The sequence below is a fragment of the Nelumbo nucifera genome, chromosome 3 (genome assembly GCF_055504915.1).
Source record: "Nelumbo nucifera cultivar China Antique chromosome 3, China Antique-T2T, whole genome shotgun sequence".
NCBI classification, from domain to species: Eukaryota; Viridiplantae; Streptophyta; class Magnoliopsida; order Proteales; family Nelumbonaceae; genus Nelumbo; species Nelumbo nucifera.
The window spans coordinates 77,105,794-77,117,106 of NC_142651.1; positions in this window are offsets into that span (position 1 = coordinate 77,105,794).

Consider the following 11,313-nt stretch of genomic DNA (forward strand, 5'->3'; position numbering starts at 1 on the left):
CAGAGGATAGACGTCAGCCCTCTGAGCAACATCACTGATGCCAAAGGGTCAATCCGAGGGACGAAGGTAGACGTCGCAATTGCCCCAACGCCCATTCTAGGGCTGAGGGTCGGCGTCAAGCCTCTTCCCCTGACGTCTCGAACCTCTAAGATGTCCTAAACGACCGCCGCGCTAAGCACGAAGCACGCGATCTCAACTTCGAGCACTCTGGAATCCATGCCGAGCACCACCGTGTTCGTGAAGACTGGGATGGCACGTAGGCCATGCCCGGCCTTATGCTCGCCGAACTCCGAGCCGAGCTCGAAGCTGTCAAAGCCGAGCTTCAACAGGTTAAGGAAGGCCATTAACACCTCGGCAGGGCAAAGCAGTTGCCTAGGGAGAATGGGTGCCTTCTCCCCTAATATCGTCGTTGAGTCTCTACCCTCGAACTTCAAGGCTCCCACCTTGGAGATGTACGACGGGAACACAAATCCAGATGACCACTTGGAGAGCTTCAGGGCACTCATGATCCTGTACGAATACTCTGACGCCTTGACGTGCCGGACTTTCCAGGCGACTTTCAAGGGAGCCACTTGGTGGTGGTTTTCTAGCCTCCCACCTCGATCCATCACCTCATGGGAGCAGTTTTCCAGCATGTTCCTTGCCCGCTTCATCAGCAGCCGGTGCCCCTAGAAAAGCATTGTCTCGCTGATGACTATCAAGCAGAAGCAAGGAGAGAGTTTGCGGTCATACATCGACCGCTTCAAAAAAGAAGAGCTCGAGGTTCGTGACCTCGACCCCCTAGTCTCCATGCATGCTGCCATCAGTGGACTCCTCCCCAGCTCGGCCCTCAAATGCTCTGTTGCCGAAAAACAGCCAAAGACGAAGTTGGAGTTCCTAGAAAGGGCCCAAAAATACATTGCCGTCGAAGAGGCTTCGGCTACGGACGCTCATGAGAGAGGCACAGAGCACTGGGACGGAGCTCCCGAGAAGAAGAGGAAGAACGGAAACCAGGGCCATGGCCACGGCAATAAAAATAGAAAGCCACCGGCCTGAAAAGTTGAAGAAGAACCCCCGCTGGGGGAACCCCAAAAAATACTACAAGTTCCATCGAGGTATCGGCCACAACACCGATGATTGTTATGATTTCAAAAACGAGATAGAGTCTCTCATTCGTCGGGGCCACCTCAAGTAGTACGTCGGAGGCGAGATCGGCGCCTCGTCCTCCCAGCAGCAGCACCACCACCACCCCATAAGCAGTAGGCATCATCGACGTCATAGTGGGAGGCATGGCCTCGGGTGGAGCCTCGGCCTCGATTCGAAAAGCCTATGCTAGGCAGCTGAACATCCAGGACTGGCCCCCAACAAGCAGAAGCAAGAATCCCTCTCCTTCACGGACGAGGACCTGAAGGAGGTAGCAGTGCCCCAGGACAAATGCATTGGTGGTCTCGACCATCATTGCAAACTTCGTAGTCAAAAGATTCTTTGTTGATAGTGGCTCCTCAGCCGACATCCTTTTCTACAAAGCTTTTGAGAAAATGAAGATAGCTCCGGAGCACCTCCAACCAGTAGATGCCCCACTAGTCGGCTTCTCCGACAACATCGTCAAACCAAAGGGCAAGATCTCCCTACCAGTCACAGTAGGGATGGAGCTCCAGCAGGTGACAAGGATGATAGAGTTCCTGGTCATGAAGATCGGCCAACCCTACAACGTCATCATGGGGAGACCAACTCTTCACGTACTCAGGGAAGCCATCTCCTCCTACCACCTCACCTTGAAGTTCCCCATCGAGCACGGCGTAGGAGTTGTTCGTGGGGACCAGCACGCCACCCGTCAGTGCTATGTGGCAGTGCTAAAGGGGAAGAATAAAGAAGCTCTGCCACTAGAAGGGCTCGACCTCAGGGAGGAGCCAGCAAGCCGAGCCCAACCGGTCGTGGACCTCGTCTCGGTCCCCCTAGACGAGGATGAGCCTGACAAGACAGCCCGCGTCAGGTCCAACCTTCCCCCCGAGAGCCTATCCGAACTAGCTGAGCGTGGACCCAAGCTCTAGGCCAGTTCGGCAGAAGAAGAGGAACTTTGCACCGGAGCATTGGAAGGCCATAGAGGAGGAAGTTGAAAAGTTACTCGACGCTGGCTTCACCCGATAGGTACACTACCCTAACTAGTTGTCAAATGTGGTTATAGTAAAGAAAGATAATGGGAAATGGTGGATCTGTATTGATTTCACGAACCTCAACCGAGCCTGCCCCAAGGACAGTTTTCCTTTGCTGAGTATAGACCACCTCGTTGATGCCACTTCAAGGTACGAGCTACTTTGCTTCATGGATGCCTTCTTCGAATACAATCAGATAAAGATGCATGCAGAGGATGAAGAGAAGACCTCATTCATTACTGAACATGGCACATACTACTACCGCGTGATGCCCTTTAGCCTCAAGAATGCTGGGGCCACTTACCAGCGCCTTGTCAACAAGGTGTTCAAAGAACAGATGGGGAGGAACGTCGAAGCCTACGTAGATGACATGGTAGTGAAGATCCTGAAAGCCGAGACCTTCGACACCTTGCGGAAGTATAACATGAAACTCAACACCAGCAAGTGTGCCTTCGGCGTCACATCAGGCAAGTTCTTAGGTTTCGCCACCACTCAGAGAGGCAGAGAGTAATCCTGAGAAGATACAGGCCGTACTAGACATGGCACCCCCGTGGACAGTGAAGGAGACCCAAAAACTCACCGGTCGAATAGCAGCCCTCAATCGCTTCATGTCCAAATCAGTCGACCACTGCCTACCCTTCTTTCGTGCCATCAAGAAGCTAAAAGAGTTTCAATGGACGGAGGAGTGCCAACATGCCTTTGACAAGCTCAAGGCGTACCTCACTTCGCCTCTCCTCTTCACCCGGTCGGCCAAAGGGGAAACCCTGTACTTATACCTCTCAGCCGGGGATGAAGCGGTTAATTCAGTCATCATCAAGGAAGATGGCGTGCAGAAGCCAGTGCACTATGCCAGCAAGGTCCTCTATGATGCCAAGACCAGGTTGGTTTTCGCCCTCATGATTTCGACAAGGAAACTCTGGCCGTATTTCCAGGCCCACACTATAGTGGTCTTGACGAACCAGCCCCTCAAGTCCATCCTTGCCAAACCTAAGACCTCGGGTCGCCTGACGAAGTGGGCCATCCAGTTATCTGAGTTTGACATCCAGTACCAACCGAGGCCCACAATCAAAGCACAAGCTCTGGTAGATTTTTTAGTAGAATGCACCTTCAACCAAGCCCTTCGCCAGCCCCAAGAAAATGCTGAGGGAAATCATGTGGGTGACGAGGCCCAAACCCAATGGAAGCTTTTTGTTGACGGCTCTTTCAATGCTAAAGGAAGTGGAGCAGGCCTCATCCTCCTCACCCCAGATGATGTTGCCCTGGAGTATGTGCTAAGGTTTGACTTTCTAGTATCTAACAACGAAGCCGAGTATGAGGCCCTTCTCGCTAGTCTCTAGCTTGTTAGGGACCTCAACTCCCCACACGTCGAAGCCTTCAGCGACTCTCAACTGGTGGTGAATCAGGTAAACGACGAGTACGAGGCCAGAGAACAAAGCATGTCCAAGTACCTCGCCAAAGTCCAAGATTTAGCCCACCACTTCCAATGCTTCTCCTTGCAACTAGTCCCGCGAGTCGAGAACGCACGAGCCAACGCCCTCTTCAAGTTAGCAAGCACCTCGAACGGAACCCCTGGCTGGGCCATACATGTCAAGAAGCTACATCGGCCTTCCATTGATGAAGTCCAAGTACTCCCCATAGAGGTTGAACCTTCGTGGATGGATCCCATCGTCAACTTCCTATCAACTGGACGGTTGCCCAAAGACAGAAATGAGGCAAAACGACTCAGACGACAGGGAACCCACTATACCCTACTGGAAGGGAAGCTGTACCGAAGATCCTTCACCTTGCCTTACCTTTGATGCCTTCGTCCGGAGGAGGGAAACTATGTGCTACAAGAAATTCACGAAGGCATCTGTAGTAACCACCTTGGCAGGAGAGCCCTAGCCCAAAAAGCCCTAAGGCAAGGCTACTTCTGGCCTACCCTCCACAAGGACACATTTAGATTGGTGCAAAAGTGTGATCCATGCCAGAGGCATGCCAACTTATGCCACCGGCCGGCCACCACTCTCTCGGCCCTCAGTAGCATATGGCCCTTTGCCCTTTGGGGCATGGACCTCGTTGGTCCCTTTCCTCTGGCAATGGGGGGCAGAAAGTACCTTGTTGTTGCAGTAGACTACTTTACCAAGTGGGTGGAAGTCGAGCCCTTGGCCACCATCACGACATGATCCATCCAAATTTTTTTTTGGGAAAACATCATTTGCCGCTTCGGCCTACCCTACATGCTGGTCACTGACAACGGGAAGCAATTTGATGACGCCAAGTTCCGGGAGTGGTGTGCTTCCCTCGGCATCAGGCAACAGTACGCCTCGGTAGGCTATCCTCAAACCAACGGCCTAGCTAAGGTCACCAACAGGATAATACTAATGGATTGAAGACCAGATTGGACTGAGAAAAAGGCCTATGGGTGGACAAACTTAACAGTGTACTCTAGGCTTACCGAACCACGCCTCGGACAGCCACGGGAGAAACCCCCTTCGGCTTAACCTACAACAGAGAAGCAGTAATCCTGGTAGAAATCGGCCAACCGACACTATGAGTTGAGGCATACAATGAAGCCCTCAGAGCAAACTTAGACCTATTGGAAGAAGCCCATGAACAAGCACAGATAAGAATAGCCGCTTACCAGCAGCGAGTGGCCCGCTACTACAACTCCAGGGTAAAAGAAAGACACTATCAAGAGGGAGACCTTGTCCTCAAAAAAGTTATGGTCCCTGAACTAGGAGCAGGGAAGCTGGGCCCCAACTGGGAAGGCCCCTACAGAATCAAGTGAGTCATCGGCCCCGACACTTTTCACCTGGAACACCTAGATGGAAGACCTATACCTTATACATGGAATTCGGAGAACCTCTGGATGTACTACAAATGATTGTAACATCTTTTTGAAATTATGGAATGAATGAAGCAAAGTTCCTCTTAGGCTCAATGCTCAATGCGCGTACCTACTAAGTTCTTATAACTCTTCGGCCTCGCGACTAGCAGGGGCGTACAGCCTCCTCCGAGGGCTATAACCCCTCGCTAGACCAATGCCAATACTTAACGAATAAGTAGCGAACACCTTGGCTATGACTTAATGCGAATACACCAGGATGGCCAAGGGCCCCATGTGCCTCAACGCACCACCTTGGCGGCGGCTAGCCTCCTAAACTTTCACACTTAGTGCTACCAGCAAAGGAAGCTAGCCTCCTAGGCCCCATGGAGCCAGACAAGCCTCAACTCTATCTCAGCCACCCCCCTATAGGGAAGGCCACCTCGGTCTCGCCAAAGCTAATGCATAGGGATACGGGAGCCAGGCAAGCTTCGACTCTGCCTAGGCCCCACTGAGCCAAATGGGCCTCAGCTCTGTCTCAGTCACCCCTCAATACAGCAGGCCTTTTCGGCCTCGCCGAAGTCAACACTTAAAAGAGTGGGAGGCAGGCGAGTCTCAGCTCAGCCTCGGCCCCCACTCTCACGTCGATAGGTCATCTTGCTATTTACCCAAGTATAAGTAAGGGGAGAGAGCCAAGCGAGTCCCACACTCTGCTTTGGCTCCCCCCATTATAGGCCTCTTCGGCCTTGCCTAAGTGAACACTTAAAAGGGCGTTAGGCCAGGCAAGCCCCGGCCTAACCGTGGAGGTTTCGCCTCGGCCACCCCTTCACCACGCTTCTGATGCACAAAGTAAACTGAAGAGAATTACACTTGTATCATGCTGTGTTTTTCTTTTGGAGGGACATGGACCCTTTGGCAGCAAAAGCATAAATGCAAAAAGACACAAGGAAAAACAACACAACAAATGCAATAGTTGAGGCAAAAAATAAAAAAATGCCACTATTTTTCATTATGAACAAAAAATTTTTAGGCTTTACAAAGTTGTTTCACGGCCCCTCAGGCCGAATACATGTACATTTTAAAAAAAAAAAGAAGAGAGAAGAAGAAAATAGAAAAAGCCCAGCTTAGGCCTTGCCTCCTGTAGGAGGGGGAAGAGCAGAGTTGGTAACCTCCTCGGGAGAATCAGGGATCACTTTCAATGATTTGACGCCGAAGTCAGTCAGAGCCACTGCGAGCGCCTTCTTAGTATCCTCGATCCCGTCCAAGTAAGCCCTGGAGGCAAGATCGGCCAGTTCCTCGGCCCGCTTCTTTGCCTCTTAGGCCCTCTTCTCGGTCTCAGTGGCCTTTTGTTCGGCCTCTGTGGCACGCTTTGCTGCTCCCTCGGCCCTCTTCTCCACCTCGGCCACCCTCTTCTTCGCCTCGACCGCATCTCCCTTGGCCTGGGTAAGGCGTAGCTCTGCCTTGGAAAGAAGGGTTACGATGCAGGCCCTCTCCATCTGCTCCTTGGAGAGGCTCTCCTGCACCTCCTTTAGCAGCGCTTAAGCCTCCATACAAAACTTCTGTTCATCGATGAGGCTCGACTGGAATTTATAGTACTTTTCCTCGGTAGTGGCGGCAGCTTGTTAGAGCTTTCCCTTCTCCTCCTCCAGCTTGTCCATCTGGGCCAAGGTCAGCTTCAGCCAGTCCCCGAGACCAACATAGTGAAGACAAACCTGTAGTGAAGAAATAGTCAGTACTCCACAGAAAAACAAAAAGGCATGAAGGAAAAGGAATAAGCACTACCTCGCCCAGGCTTCCCAGGACCTGGGTGTAGACTCTCTCAGGTGCGCTCCCCAACATATGAAACAACACTCAGAAGAGGCTTGATGTCAGTTTCACCCCCTGGAACTGAGCCACCATCAGCATGGCCACTATAGTCCTAACGGCGTTGGGCACCAACTGGCTAAGAGTAATCTCATACGCCCTCAACAGTTCGGAAATCAGCAGATGAAGGGGAAACCGAAGACCGACCTGGAGAAAATGTTGGTAGATGCAGATCTCCCCCTCCTTAGGAGTCCACGGCCGTTCACTTACTTCAGGCACCTTCATACCATAGGATGAGGGAATGAAGTACTGCCTTGCTAGAGCTTTGACCTAGTCCCCATCCAGAGAGTTCTCAAAACCTAGGTGAAGGACATTGGTCTCAGCTACTGCCTAGGCAGCCCTCGTCCCAGGAACATGGTCTAGGGTTCCCTCCCCCTCGGCTGGGCAGGACCCTTCGGCCTCCCAGGAACATGGTCTAGGCCTCTCACAGGGAGGGTCCTCGCCTCGACAGCTGCCTTCAACACCCTCAGGGGCTACTCTCCCCCGAAGCACCTCAACCTCCTATTGAAGGGGGGCAAGAGTAGAAGGACTCAAAGGAGAAAGGGGAGAAGGGGTACCGAAAGAGCTCACTTCCGACTCATTCGAAAGATCATAGCACTCAGGATGAGAATCTGAGAAAGACATTGTCTAAAATTACCTAAGAAATGTGAAGGAAGAAAGAGTGAGAATGAAGTGTTGAAGGTTGGAGAGTCTGGAAGCTAAGTTCACTCAAAGGCAAAGGCGCTTAGAGGCAAACGACAAGAGTGTTGCCGCTAAGGGTCCTATTTTAAAGAGAACGAATGTCCCAAATTTCTCAAGATCCAATGGCTGAGAAGCCACCGCCTCCACAGCCCAATCATAGTGCGTCACGTAACGCTCATCCTCAGTAGGCGAAATGATGCACTAGCGATGGCACAGATCGTCCCTGATCCAACGGACGCAAAACGCCTCCGCAATTGCGAACCAGCCGCGCCACACCCCTGAACGCCCATCCTCGGAATGAGAAACGATGCTCAGGGTGAACCGACGTGTCCGCCCATTGTGAACCATTGGCTTATCCGACCCGGCTGTGCGAATGCGGACATCGGTCTGACCGAAAAGTCGTACCGCGTACGAATCCTCGAGCCTCACAGGCCCTCGACTTAAACAGCCTTCGGCTTCGTAGGTCCTCGGCTTAAATAGCCTTCGGCTTCGCAGGCCCTCAGCTTAAACAACCTTCGGCTTCACAAGTCCTCGGCCCAAATGGCGGCACCAGAGCATCCGCATTGAGCGCGCCTCCCGGGTCACTTGTCCGAAGCAATAGTGCTATAGACCACTCGTAGCCTCGGCCCAACTTATGAAGACAAACTAGGTAGAGACACAAAAGAGGATGCCACTACAGGGTACACCTGGGTTGCTGGGCCCATTGGCGTTCATTGTTACTACTCCCATCAGTGGAAGCCGAATTTTTCTCCTTGGCCTCGGGAATGGGGGCAAGTGATGTGGGGTGACCCAACCCAGCCCATTCGAGGTTGGGAGGCCTAGCCCACAAGCGCTAGACCTAGGAACGAGATCCACTACAGCAGGAGTTACTTTGTTCCCCTCATACGGAGCTAATTGCGAAGCACCCACACATCCCCGCAGAGCTCTCTAATTGCCCTCGTACGACACCCATTTCAAGCGTTCATCTCCACCTACCTCCAAGCAACTCAAGTATAAATAGGGATGCCCCCCTCCAGGTAAGGGGGATCGAATACAATTGGCATCTAGATTTGGAACTGATCTCAAAAGTTATATTCTAATTCCCCTCTTCGTATCCCGTACTAACTTGACCGTCGGAGACTCTACCTCGGGTTCTCACCCGGGGCCTATGACATATTCTGCCTTGTAGCACCTCGGCTACCTACCTTCTGCTTTTACAGTATTCGGAGCCCTCTCCGCCTCGGCCTGCATACCTCGGCCTCGACAACAAGCTCTCCGAACCCTCGAAGCCTTCGACCAACCTTTGGAGTCTAGGAGCGAAATTACTTTGTTGTCCTCGGCCATCCCGAGCATCAATAATAATAATAATAATAATTGAACCTTTTCTTTTGATTCTCTTAAATCAGAATATTAGTTTTTATTTTTTAAGGTGGCATTTGATAAATTTGAAATCTGAATTCTGAAAAGCAATATAAATGCTTTTCTACTTTTTAGAGGCCATGTTTGGGAGTACTTATGTTAAAAATAAGTGTTTAAAAACAAATGTTTATTCAAATAAGCACTTATTTACATTTGGTACCCAGCTTTTTCAAATGCTTATTTTAAAAAATAGGGAAAATTCCTAAGCAGTACCCTATACTTTGGTTCAAGTGACAATTTGCTATCCAAACTTTAAAATGCAATAATTTAGTATCCGAACTTTCAAAATGTGACAACCCATGCCCAAACTTTCAAAATGTTATAGTCAAGTACATTAACGTCAATCAGCCATTAAGTTGACATTTGAAAAGTCAAAAATATCTTAAGAATGCCATCTAATTCTCTTTATCAATCATCCAAAAATTGACAATAATGAGACATTAATCTTCTGTGACCCACCTTAGAATTACGAGCCACGGCAGCGGATTGGACGTAAGCTCTTGTTGCTGAATCTATTAATGGGGAGATCTGTTGTGTCTTGTTGCTGCAGCACCACTGAATGAGCAAAGCAACAACTAGAGCTTACGTGGTGAAGCAGTAATAAGAGACCGACAGATCTCCCCATTAATAGATTCAGCAACAAGAGCTTACGTCCGATCCGCTGCCGCGGCTCGTAATTCTAAGCTGGGTCACAGGAGATCAATGCCCATTAATAGATGGTGGAAGCGTCAGTAGTGGTGGCAGTTCCGTTAATTCGCCGGTTATGAATGTTCTTCCTAGGAACATTTGCCCCTCCGGCACAAAGAATTCCCCTTCTCTCTCTCCGGCCCCCTTTATTTTCTCTCCCTGAACCACTACAACTCGTTGCAGCAGAGGGATTTTCTTTCCGTTGAAGACTATGGTTTGTTGGACCTAGTTTTGAAGAACTCCCCTTCTCTCTCTCCCTAAACCACTGTAACTCGTTGCAGAAGAGGGGTTTTCTTTCCGTTGAAGACTATGGTTCATTGGACCTGGTTTTCTAGATTTTTTTTTTTGTTCAGAAGGGAATATGTAGAAAACGCCTGGAACAATGGATGGTTTGGTGGTGGAGACTCTGGTTTTCTATACCTACGATGGTCGGGTGGACGTAGACTGAATTGCATTCTATACCTACGATGAAGAAAACCGGTGACGAACAATTCAGAGTTATCAGTGACCGCATTCTATTTTTTTTATCAGGTTTCTTGCTCTCCATTGGTCGCATTTTAGAGTTATCAGTCAGATCGTTGGAAGAAGACTCTGGTTTTCTTTAGCGTATGGGAAGTTGGGAACCGGTGATGGGCGATTCAAAGAGGAGTCAAATCTTCATCCATTTTTCCTTCTTCTTTATCAAATAGTGACATGAGGGCAAAATGGACATTTCATCTTTTTCGTTAAGGATTTACGGATGATAACAGTTGTCAAATGTAATTTAAGACATTAGTTAAACAGTACAGTTAGTCAATTAGTTAAATTTGTCCTAAAAAATAAGCCTATATTTTTAAAATAAACATTTATTTCGGGCTTAGTACCAAAACACCAATAAGTACTTTATGACCTAAATAAGCACTTATTTTTAAGCACTCTCAAATATAGCCTAAGTAGATAAGGTTGTTTGTGTTGGATCAATGCTTCAGCATATGAAATCCCGTAACTTTACTATTTCTCCTAAAACATACTAATTGGTAATTTTGAGTACAAATTGCACTATTTCATAAAATTAATTTATTAAATTCAAAATAATATTGAAAATTATGAACAAATTATAAAAAATAAAAAAAATATTAAAAATAAGAATAAAATTAAAAAATACATATAAATTTATAAATTAAAAATAAATTATTAAAAGTTAAAATAATAATAAAACTATTGATTAGAATAATTATATGTAATCAATTATTCTTCAAAGTTGTAATAATCTTTGTACATTAGGGTTATGAAAAAATCTAGTTTTTTATAATGTGATTTTTTTCTTGATTTTATTTTAAAAAACTATTTTTTCATATTAAGTAATTTTTACTACTAAATATATTTCCACATTAGATACATGTGCGTGCACTTCTGCTAGTTTTATAAAATATCAATGGTGAAGATTGGTATTTACATCCACAAGTGACTTAAGACATAACCATACAAATACATGTATTCATAAGGTGAAATGTTGCATAGGTTTACATCCACAAGGTCTGTTTTAACCTTGACAAAAGGGGTGTCATGAGCATTTGACCATGATAAATGTTCAAAATATCAATATCACAAAGAGTATTTGAAGTGTGATTAAAAGGTACCATCGGGATATGCTTATGAAACACTTGGTCTTGGATACAAATATAATGACTGGCAGAAGTGAAGTAGAATAGATACTTCAATATTCCATTTGTGCCATGTGCTGATCCTTTAAAAATGCGCAACTAT